We start from the raw sequence: 12,179 nt of genomic DNA on the forward strand, positions 1-12,179 counted from the left end.
AGAGTGATATACACATATACACACACTCACATACATCACATACACACCCATGCACATACATTCACTCACTCACCTACCAAGACCTATGAAGGCCAACACGGGGTGGTGTGGCCAGAACCACACACCCAATCAGGTACTTACTTAATGCCGAGTCGACCTAGGGAAGGACTAGGACTGGTTCATATATTTGCCAGTGGTGTTTTAGCCACAGTTGGGAATCGAACTCGAGCCGCCGGGTTCGTATGGGTCAACAGGCAGGAGGGTGGCACAGTGCTAATGCTCGCCACTGGATTCGATTTCAGACTCAGCGGGGGGTGCCTTTCTCCACAGAGTTTGCATGTTCTCCCCTTGGTCTTGCACGGTTTTCTCCCGAGGTTTCGCCCATGGCTAAAATAAAACCACACAATGTAACCGATGCTGGCCAAAAGTTAGCGATGCTGCAAATGAACCTTGCAAATAACTCAACTGGGATTACACACAGCAGCAGCAGCAACATCGTCCCCCCCTACTGTGAAAAACTTGGCAGGACCCCACCTGAAAAGGAATCTTGGGACTCGGTGAGGATTTTCTGGGCGAACGAACGAAATAATAACACGAGGTCAATAGGTCATCACGTGCCAAGGTATTGACACAATATGGCAATACGACTCTATCTCGTACGAACGATATAAGATCCACGATCATTGTATCGTCCGTTTTTTTATATCATTACACTGTGATACCACTGCTCATGTATTGTTTGTTCGGGATATTTAAAAAAAAGTAAAAAAAAATGCATCATACAATTACTCTACATATGTTACACGATGATCCTCCGTACCGTGAAACTCGAGATCGTATCGTCGCATTAAAAAACGATATCGGCAATCCTATTTCGGGCAACGCGTTGGAGTAAGAAACTCTTAAAATAAACGTAACTATGTTGACGATGTTGGCGAAACGTGCTTGGGGAATTGTACCCGCGTATAGCTGAAGTCATCAATACCGTATTCACCGGACTATAAGACGCTTTCGCAAAGTAAGACGAACCCCTAACTTATGCTCTGTATAAATGAAGTTGCACCAACATGCTCTCTCTCACACACCCACCGAATAACGCACCCCTTAGCTTTCGCTTTAAAACACAAGAGGGGGGGCGAAGGAAAGTGTGCTCTATTAATCCGCAGAAAATGTGATGAATATATATTAAGGAGAGCATCACTGAGTTGGGGTGTTGGCCAATTATTTACGTTTAAATAATGAGTATGTATGTGGCAGTGAGACCAAGAACACCAGAGAAACCCTGCCACCCATACATAGATATGAGCGGGCAAACACTGTCAAAGCACCATCCATGTATTTAGGTCCACCAACCCACTTCCTGTATTGCATAGCTGTTGTTGGGAAGTTTCAGTAATCTGTGCGTGATCCACTAACCTTTGCCTCCAAAACATTGGGTTAAAAAGGCGTGAATCGGGTCCACAAAGATGGAGATAGCTGCTGCTGCTCACGTGAAACGGCAGTGGGAATTCCGCATAACCATGGCGGTTGTGTGCTTATCTGCAGTGCACGCAAACACACTGGGCTGCTTGGTGCCTGTACTGTACAGGTCAACACGTGTTGAACTGTACTTGCCGCCGGGGAGGTGAAGATGGATGGAGGGATGAAGCGATGGAGTGATGGCGTGGTTCATAGTGGAGGGAGTGGTGGACTGACGGAGGGCGTGAGAGAAGGAGTGATTTATAGTGAACGATGGAGTGACAGAGAGAGAGAGGAAGGGATGGAGTGATGGATGGAGTTGATGGGAGTGGTGGAGTGATGGACGAAGTGATGGAGTGGTTGAGGGGTTATGAACGGAACGGATGTTGGTATTGATTGATGAGGCAATGGATGGAGTGAGTTATTATTATATTCAGTGATTGATTGGGCATGGGAATGAAGGGATGGAAGGATGGATTAATCTATTTAGTGATGGACGTGAGCTTTTCTGCAGGGGGGTGATTAATGGATGGGTGGACGGATTGTAATCTACAGGGAGAGACGAATGGATGACTTCAGGGAGTTTTGGATGGATGAATGTACCAATGGATTGCTGGTAGCAATTGTAAGCAATAGGTTCAAATTCACGTTTATTTTGTCGAGGAGTCATTGGCAAGAGCGACCTGGGGCATTAGTCTGTCAGTAGTGAGGGGGGGGGAATTATAGTCCCAATTGATTCATTTGCGATGTTATTTCGAACATTTAGCAAATTTGAACCCTGACGCCGGCACACAATGGCATAGTCTTGCATATGGTATTGACTTTGGCTAATCCACACCGCAGTATTAATCAGGGCGGCCGCTGGAATCGAACCGTGAACCTCTGCAAACAAGCGGCGGTCTTCGGTCGCTGGAATCGTCACCCGGTGCGCTGACCACGACGCGACCTATCCACCACGTCGACAAGGCGCTTGTGCCAGGCTAGGTGCACCTTGAGGCCGTCACGTGGAGTGTGGAAGGCTCGCTGCCAGGAGGTCACGGGACAGACCCAGGTGCCCATGGGTTGGCTGACTGAGATGACAAAGATAAAGATCCCCCGTATAGCCTGGACAGACTGTTGGGGCAAGTGCTGTTAGCGAGCACCTATTAAGACCGGTACAGCACACGAGGCGGAGAGTGACCAACACCACGCCGGGCCGCCTTTGTCTCCCCAGCGGCGATGTTTACACAGCGCACCGAGTAACTCATTTGAGGCTGAGTACGACCTAGGGGAGGCCCAGGACGGGTTCAGATAATCGTCACTCACCACGCTCCCCCCCCCCACTCACCACCCCCCCCCACCTACCACCCCCCCCACCACTCACCACCCCCCCCCACTCACCCCCCCCACTCACCACCCCCCACTCACCACGCCCCCCCCCACTCACCACGCTCCCCCCCCCACTCACCACCCCCCCACTCACCACGCTCCCCCCACTCACCACCCCCTCCCACCACTCACCACCCCCCCCACACTCACCACCCCCCCACTCACACGCTCCCACCACTCACCACCCCCCCCACCACTCACCACCCCCCCCACTCACTCACCCCCCCCCACTCACACCCCCCTATTCACCACCTCCCCCCCTCACCCCCCCCCACCCCCCCACTCACCACCCCCCCCTCACTCACCACGTCCCCCCCCCCTCACCCCCCCCCCACTCACAACCCCCCCACTCACCACCCCCCCCCCCCCCCACTCACCACCCCCCACTCACCCCCCCCCCCACTCACCACCCCCCCCCTCTGTCACCCCCCCCCACTCACCCCCCCCACTCACCCCCCCCCACTCACCCCCCCCCCCCACTCACCCCCCCCCCACTCACCCCCCCCCCCACTCACCCCCCCCCCACTCACCCCCCCCCCACTCACCCCCCCACTCACCCCCCCCACTCACCCCCCCACTCACCCCCCCCTCACTCACCCCCCCCCCCACTCACCCCCCCCCCACTCACCCCCCCCCACTCACCCCCCCACTCACCCCCCCCCACTCACCCCCCCACTCACCCCCCCCCCTCACTCACCCCCCCCCACTCACCACCCCCCCCCACTCACCCCCCCCCCTCCCCACTCACCCCCCCCTCCCCACTCACCTCGGGCCTCAATCCTCCTTCAGCCCGGCCGCTCGACTCGCCTCTCCCGCGCCGTCCGCCTTCTCCCTCTCGGCCTCGCGGCGCGCCTGGGCCGCCTGCGCCGCCTGCACCGCCAGCCTCTCGAGGCGCCTCGCCTGGTAGCGCTTCGCCCACATGAATCCCAGGCACAGCAGGATACTCTTGGCCGCCAAGATGTAGATGATGAGCGGGAACGTGTCCATATTGCCGCCTTCGAGACCCTTCCTCGCCCTTAGCTTCTCTCCCCGGAGGTGACTCCTCACCGCGCTACGGGCAGTTGTCGCTGTCCATCAATCACCAGCGTCGCTGCCCGACCCTCCCCTAAACACAACCCCCGGTGAGGTTGGTGGTGTTGGTGGGTCGGTGGTGGTGGCGGTGGTGGTGGTGGGTCGGTGTGGTGGTGTCGGTGGGTCGGTGATGGTGGTGGGTAGTGGTGGGTAGTTGGTGGTGGGGGTGGTGGGTAGTTGGTGGTGTTGGTGGTGGTGGGTTGTTGGGGGTGGTGGGTAGTGGTGGGTAGTTGGTGGTGGTGGTGGGTAGTTGGTGGTGGTGGTGGGTAGTTGGTGGTGGTGTTGGTGGGTAGTTGGTGGTGGTGGGTAGTTGGTGGTGTTGGTGGTGGTGGGTAGTTGGTGGTGGTGGGTAGTTGGTGGTGGTGGGTAGTTGGTGGTGGTGGGTAGTTGGTGGTGTTGGTGGTGGTGGGTAGTTGGTGGTGGTGGGTAGTTGGTGGTGTTGGTGGTGGTGGGTAGTTGGTGGTGGTGGGGGTGGTGCCGAGGTGGGGAACTGTGAGCGGCTGGGCTTGGCGAGGAGACTTCGCGAATGGCCAATCGCGATGTTTGATGTTGCGTGTGGGCGAGTCGCACTCCAAAGCAAAACGGCGGAGGGCGGAGAAAGAAGGAAAAAACAAGTAATATTTTAAAAACAAACTTTCTTTTAAAACACGCTTTAATTAAATGTGCCCGACTAGTAATGGAATAACTCCAGGAAGTGGCCCCGAAGCTTGCCACAACGTAAGGGACCGTGGTGATTTGCAGCCAACGTGAGTTGAGCGTGGACAATTAGACCCAAGCCGAAACATAACACATAATAAGTATAACCCGTAAAAACAAAGTTTTTCACTATAAATCCTTTATATGCGTGGCGGCTAGAGTCCTCTCGTCCTCTAGCTTGAGATGGCTGCCACCTATGGGTCAGATGATTGTCTGCCAGCATTAAGCAATTGGTAATTAAATATTTAAAAAAAATTCCCTAAACAGTGTAAAATTTTGAAAAAAATTTTCACGTAAATTAATTGTCACGCACAACGAGTCTGTGTGGAAAATGTCAGCTCGATTGGATCACGGGAAGTGGGTTAAAAAACGACCGAAAGAATTGCACGATCGTAGGCAAGCAAGCAAGCACGCAAGCAAGCAAGCGAACTTAATATAAAGGATTTAAAAAAGATGGTTTAAATGTGTTTTATTTTTAATGATAGAATATAGTATTGTCAGCAGTATGACATACCTATACCAAGTTTTCAGTCGATACCACATTGGGAAGACGGTTGAAATAGTTAAAAGATTTGAGGATACAACAGCCAGAGTGAGTTAAATAAAAGCGTGTAAAATGTTAAAACATATATTTGTATTTTTTTATGATAGAATATAGTATTGCCATCAGCATGACATAAGTATACCAAGTTTGCAGTCGATAGCACATTGGGAAATGGGTTAAAATTGAGTTACAATATGTTTTTAAGGATACAACAACAGACGGAGTGAGTTAATAAAAAGCGTGTAAAAAAAGGAGCGACGCTCACAACAGCGAGCGGAGCGCCGGGCGATAAAATCGACGCAGCGAGTTGGCGGCACAGGTGGGTGGTGGGGGGGGGCATCTGCCGGTCATCTCGTTCAGTCAAGCCACGTTGGCATCTGTGTCCCGTGATGCCTCTTGCCCCACAGGCAGCCTCACGCACTTCGCGTGCAAACTCAACAGGGATGGAGACTGCGCTTAAGTTCGTTTTGTCCCACGAACCGCACCTCACATCGGCACGGTGGGCCACGTGCGGCTGCGAAAGAAGTTCAACATTCAGTGACACACGTGACGGCTTCAAGGTGCACCTTGCCTGGCACAAGCGCTGTGGTGACGCCACCGCCACTGAGTTGGAAACGGCGGTCAAACTAAACGATTACTCTTTGGTTCTCTCGGTAAAGTCACGTATAAAGATAAAATAATAAATTAAATATTAGCATACGACGTTTCCATTGCAACACAAGCAATCGTCATCAGGTATAAATGAAATAGAAACACAAATCTAGTATACTTAGAAATGTAATGTTATACAACAGAGAGTCGGATAACATAACAGTCAACACCCTACCTGGTTGATTACGTTCTTCCTGAGAATGCTAAATTTGAGAGAGAGATAAAACACAGACATATAGACAGACATATAAGTAGAGACATATCACAGAGATACATAGAGAGACGTACATAGGCACACAGATTAAGTATAAACTAAACGATGTTTTTTTCTGTTTTTTTACCAGGTAAGGGACCACTGGAGCTACAACAGCTTCAGAAGCGACCTGGTCACATATGGTAGTTCAACTTAGTGGCTTATCACGTGGACATGTATAGCGGCCAAAACGCTCTAAACGCGTGGTGTTCATTCTCAATGTGGAGGGACACGACCGGAGGACCCGGAGACAATTCTACTTGACCACGGGGAGACAAACACCGCAAACTCCAAATATACAGCAGCAGGCGTCAGGGTCGGGATCGAACCCACGAGACGTCCTGTATACCAGGCGAGGCAGTTAACATCCCCTAGCCACCCTGATGATGATGATGATGATAGAGAGACACGCAAACTACAAATATACAGCAGGCGTCAGGGTCGGGATTGAACCCAAGACCTCCTGTATACCAGGCGAGGCAGTTAACATCTCGCCACGCGATGATGTCATAGTCATTTGTTACTCGAATCCCGATTGAAGAATCGATTTTGTTTTATTTGATGGTCGTGCGTTCGTGCGTGCATTGTAAAGACCCCGCAGAGCAAACTAGGATGGTAAACAGTTGACGAACAGACAACATGGGTGACGTACATGTGCTATGGACAGAAGCATTACACAACAACATTTATAATAATTCGAAAAAGGAAAGTAATATTTATTGGACACGTACAGGTAGTCCACGAGTTACGATGGTCCGACTATATTTCGATCTTACGATGGCGATAGCGATACGACAAAATTGCCATCAATAACCCTAACATCGTTCAAGTATGCAGACGACGGACATAATTTTAGTGAGTAGAGTACAATAACAGTGCAATATGATACGATACGTTCAATGCATGTATGATACGTAGCTTTAGCGATTTCATTTTAAGGTTACCACAATACGATACGTTCAATGCATGTTAAAAGTTTTTACAGCAGATAGGATTGTTTCCTGAAAAACTTTCTATTAAATTGCAGTTCATATAGGTAGGCTAATAATTTACCTTTTTTAAATCCTTTATATTAAGTTCACTTGCTTGCTTGCGCGCTTACGACCGTGCAAATCTTTCGGTCGTTTTTTAACCCACTTCCCGTGATCCAATCGAGCTGACATTTTGCACACAGACTTGTTGTGCGTGACAATTTTACACTTTTTAGGAAAAAATAAATTATATTTAATTACCAATTGCTTAATGGTGGCAGGCAATCATCTGACCCATAGGTGGCAGCCATCTCAAGCCAGAGGACGAGAGGACTCTAGCCGCCACGCATATAAATGATTTATAGTGAAAAACTTTGTTTTTACGGGTTCATTTTTTTTACTTTTTACCGTGCAATACAGTATTGTAATTAATAAATGCATACAGTATATAGTTTATACAGTACGGTACTGTAAATTGCTTTTGTTTTGCTAAATTATCACCATTCTTTAAGACTCATGGGTAGGCTAGGCCATCTTCGACTTACGATATTTTCGACTTACGATGGGGTCGTCGTAACGCATCTCCATCCTAAGTAGAGGACTACCTGTAAACGGAGAAGCAAGAGACTCAATATAAATGTGGCTTTGACTGGGGGCAATTATAGGTGCAGTAAAACAAGCCGGGGAAGACAGCGAATTAAGGACGTCATTAATTTGAACGATTGGATGCAACTGGGAGTATCCGATGCACATTTCTTGAGTAAATATCATGGACATCATGCACATAGCCAGATGGAAGGACATGGCAGTACAGAGCGTTGTAGCGCCCCGAGTGGCTGCAGGGGTTCACGTCATGTAAGGATGTTGTAGACACAAGTTACGTGAATAAAGGCAATTTCCCGAAACGTCGCCTATGATGTAACTTTCCTTTTGAGGTCCACATTGCTGTTGACGAATGTGTTGAGTTTGTTATTGTGTTTAGACTGCGTGCAGCTGTGTGGAAAGAAGCGTGGAGCGCTGCTCACAAAGTGATTTCCTGCTCATAATGACCATTGAGCCTGCCGGCAACCCCCGCAGATCCAGGCGTGGAAGTTCCACTCACGAGACGATGAGGCTTGGAGCGTTTCGCGAATCTCGATCTGCGTGATCCACTAACCCTTGCCTGCAAGAGCGCTGGATCAAAGACATGCGTCAGCACCACCAACATATACAAAGACCCCCCCCCCCCGTACAGCCTTAGCAGACTTTTGAGGCAAGTGCTGTTAGCGAGCCCCAATGAAGGTCAGTACGGCACACTGGCTTATGGATGTAAAGATGAGATGGATGGGCGTAATCTCATCGCTCGTTTAATTCCAACAGTGCAGCCTTTCAAACACAAGACTAGATCGACTCATTGAAGTCGTAAGACAGTGTGTGTTTAATATTGCCGATTCAATACAACAAACAAGAACACAGCCATTAACAAACAAAGTGCGCATAATACACCAGGGTTATGCAACTCGAGGCCCATGTTAGTTTATTTCTGTGACCCCAACAAGCTATGGTCCAATGAGATGTAGAAACAAACTCTCAATTATCCGGAATTATCCGGGGTAATGGTGGGTGGAGAAGTGGCCCGGGCACAACAAAAACTCGGAGAATGCAAAACATAAACAAAGATAAAGGTACAGCCCTGCAATTTCGATTTAAAGCTTTCGTGACTGCAGGGATTCATATCCTTGGTTCTTTCGGTAAAGTCACGTAGAAGGGAAAATATGCTGCCAAGCTTAGCGGTGTTCATTGGGATGCTGTCTTTCCGACAGCTCTGTTCTTCACTTGAAGATGGGTGCTTGTGTTGTGGCCGAAACGTCGTGAGAATTTTATTTTATTATGTTTTATTTGTATTATTTCCCTTTTACGTGACTTTACCGAAAGAACCACGAATATGAAGCCCTGCAAATTGCTTGCTCACGCCACTGCTGGCAAGAGTTCTCTGCATTAGAGTTTACTTTTAAACCTACATTGGCCAGACGTTTTGGAAGAGGTGGGCGTTACCCACACTTTAACCCACCATCACACCTGCCGATGGACTGCGCTGCACCCATTTGCACTGCTGGATGCACAGAGGCAACGGGGAGGGGATGAGAACTGCCGTGCCAGGAGACTTCAGTGTGTTAACCGTGACACCGTGGGCCCAGTGCAAGTGTGTACAACTTACCCAATGGGCGTGCAATTCCCGAGACATTTTTTCGCAAGCAGGTTTAATCAGCGGACCGGATGAATCCACCCGATGATAATCTCGAGTTAACTGTATACTCCGACTTCGCATATGCGCCCTGACCGGTAAAGTGCCCACACCCAAGGGCAGTATTTACGACCGGGTGTAACCGTCTTGATCGATTCTATAGACATACAGTAAACATCTGACCTTTTCACATGACCAACCCATACCCAAGTCGACAGCCAGCTGGATAGGCGACGTTCTACCCTCGACACAAACCAGTGATGTTACGTGAGCCAGCCGGATAGGCAACGTTCTACCCTCGACACCAAAAAGTGGTGTTGTGATGTCACGTGGCCTGGTGAACATTCCCAGGCACTGGTGAACAATGGCAATTCACTGTGCATGGGCTGTTCTGATCCCGACGAGTGGGTTCATCATCATCAGTGAACATCAGTTGGAGTTTGATGATTGAATAATAAAACTGGGATATTTGGACCGTGACACCGGCACGCGTGGGCAATCCCTTTTGAACGTCAGAATTATGGCTGTCGCCTGATGAGGCTGGTTGTAATTACCGGCGAAACGTCGTACTCGATTTGTTAAATGTTGTGGGTTTACTCTCCAACGCACCGGTGTGCTGAAGTACGGTAGTAACTAGTTGGCGTGTTTTGTTTACATTACAAACCTTACTAATTGTCTGTGTTGGGTGGTGGCAGGTTTAACGACACATTAATGCGATCTGACCCAAAACAAACAAAAACACCCTCTTAATGGATATTAGTCGCGAAAGCCTACATGTTAAACTGACGCCACATGGCCTTTCACGTCCACTGTGAAACAAGACGGTGCGGTGGAATCTTACGTTTGACACAAGCCGCAGTATTAACCAGGGCGGGTGTCCAGCTGGGCTCCAACCGCGAAGCTCTGCAACAAGCAGAAAATGCACCCCTGCTTGGCCATGCTCATTTAAAATGCGAGATGGTCCCAGAGAAGTGGAAACAAGTCTCGAACCAGCTGGGAGGAAAAAAGCAACGAAGCCTCGTATTGAGTAGAACCAAGAGGAAGTTGATGTGGCCCCCAGTGTATGATGTTTATTAATAATGTCCTTTATCTACCCAGAAAGGCCTCGCTGAGTCCCAAGACTCTGTCAGGTGGGACCTGACAAGGTTTCGCAGTAGAGGGCCATGTTGCTGTGTGAGACCCCAATTGAATAATTTGCAGGTACAGGTATAACTGGGTTTATGAAAGGGATGCGAAATTTCGTGAATCGGAATGGCTTTTCCCATTAATACTAGAAATTAGGGATGCGTTTCGGACACTCATTCCAACTCTACTCCTAACCTAAAAATATACACCTATATCACTTTTCACAATACAAAAAATAATAAACAAATATTAAAACTATTAAATAATAATTAATGTAAACCAAAAACGATTAACCTTATCGGGGAACTCACCGAAAGAACTGCACGTGTCAGTGACTGGCAAGGCCATGTGGAGGCGTTGCTGCTGCCCTGTCGGGACACTGTGACGCTGTCGCGGATGGATGTCGCGGATGGATGCCGCGGATGGATGCCGCGGATGGATGCCGCGGATGGATGCCGCGGATGGATGCCGCGGATGGATGTCGCGGATGGATGTCGCGGATGGATGTCGCGGCCCCCCCGGGTGCTTCTTGTTTGGTCTCATGGCACGTGCCGTAGTGACATTTTGTATACGCGGAAACTCGATTTTCGTTCGTCGAAAAGTGTCCACAATTTGTCAATTGTGTTCACGTGAATTTTCGTAAACCGAAACGTTCAGTTTAGTTTAAGAGTTCGTAAATCGAGGCAGACCTGTACGGTAGTATTTCAGCATTGGGATGTCTGGCCGCCTTTGTCTCCCGGGTTGCGATGTTCACACCTCGCACCAGGTACTCAGGAGGGTCCTGCGACACATGGATGTTTGGCCAATTGCATGAATGAGAGTTTAGCTTCGTGTGGAGAGAAACCACAGGACCAAGATACCCCCCACCCCTCACTCCAAACATACACACACACCGACTCAAAGCTCTGCACAGATGGATTTAAGAATCCACTGCTATACTGACATTTCCATGGTCACCTAGCAGCCCATTGCAACATCTGGTATTACCAAGGAGCCTCCTATTCAAGTACTGACCAGGCTAAATCCTGCCTAGCTTCCGCGATCTTACGAGGTCAGGTGCATGGCTTGGTCGCATTTCATCATCAGCCACAGTCAATCCACGGCTGGATGAGGGCCTCCCCAAACCTAACCCCCTCCTCTCATGGTAACGCGATGTAACAACCCACCCAGCAACTGCACGTGAACCGATTTAATGTCTCCACGATGGACGTGCTCTCGGACACGTGCCATTCACCGGTTGCCACTCCGTTACTATTCTTGACCCTGGTTGTAATTGTCCAGGCCCGAAGCAAGCCGAGTCCAACTGACCCAGGCCAATTCGCATCACCGTGAACAACTCTCCCCCCTACGTGGGCACCAATTCACCCCAATCACCAGAAATCGAGGCGTCACTATGGCCAAAGCCAATGAAACCACCATCACGCCTCGCTACCAACGTTCTCTACCCTCTGCCAGATCCTGCAGTCGACACGCAGCGGACCTCCAAGATCCGCACTAACAGGCATCCCAGCGGCTGCTGTTACAACTCAACACTAAGACTCGTAGACTCGCACAAACCCATGGGCCCACAGACCCGCACAGACCCGCACAGACCCGCACAGACCCATGGGCCCACAGACTCACATAGTGACCCATTGACTAGCAAGTGACTCAGACTCACACAGTCACCCGTAGCCTCACACAGAAACCATTGAGACTCGCACAGAGACCCATAGCCTCGCAATGAGATTCAGAGGCTCGCACAGACACCCATAGATCTGCCCTCACAGTCTCCCACCCTCTCGGTCTTTGGTCTTCTCTTGCCCTTGGTTGCCTGGC

This window comes from Lethenteron reissneri, unplaced genomic scaffold (genome assembly GCF_015708825.2).
Source record: "Lethenteron reissneri isolate LAM-NWPU_2019-01 unplaced genomic scaffold, ASM1570882v1 scaffold_1653, whole genome shotgun sequence".
Lineage (NCBI taxonomy): Eukaryota > Metazoa > Chordata > Hyperoartia > Petromyzontiformes > Petromyzontidae > Lethenteron > Lethenteron reissneri.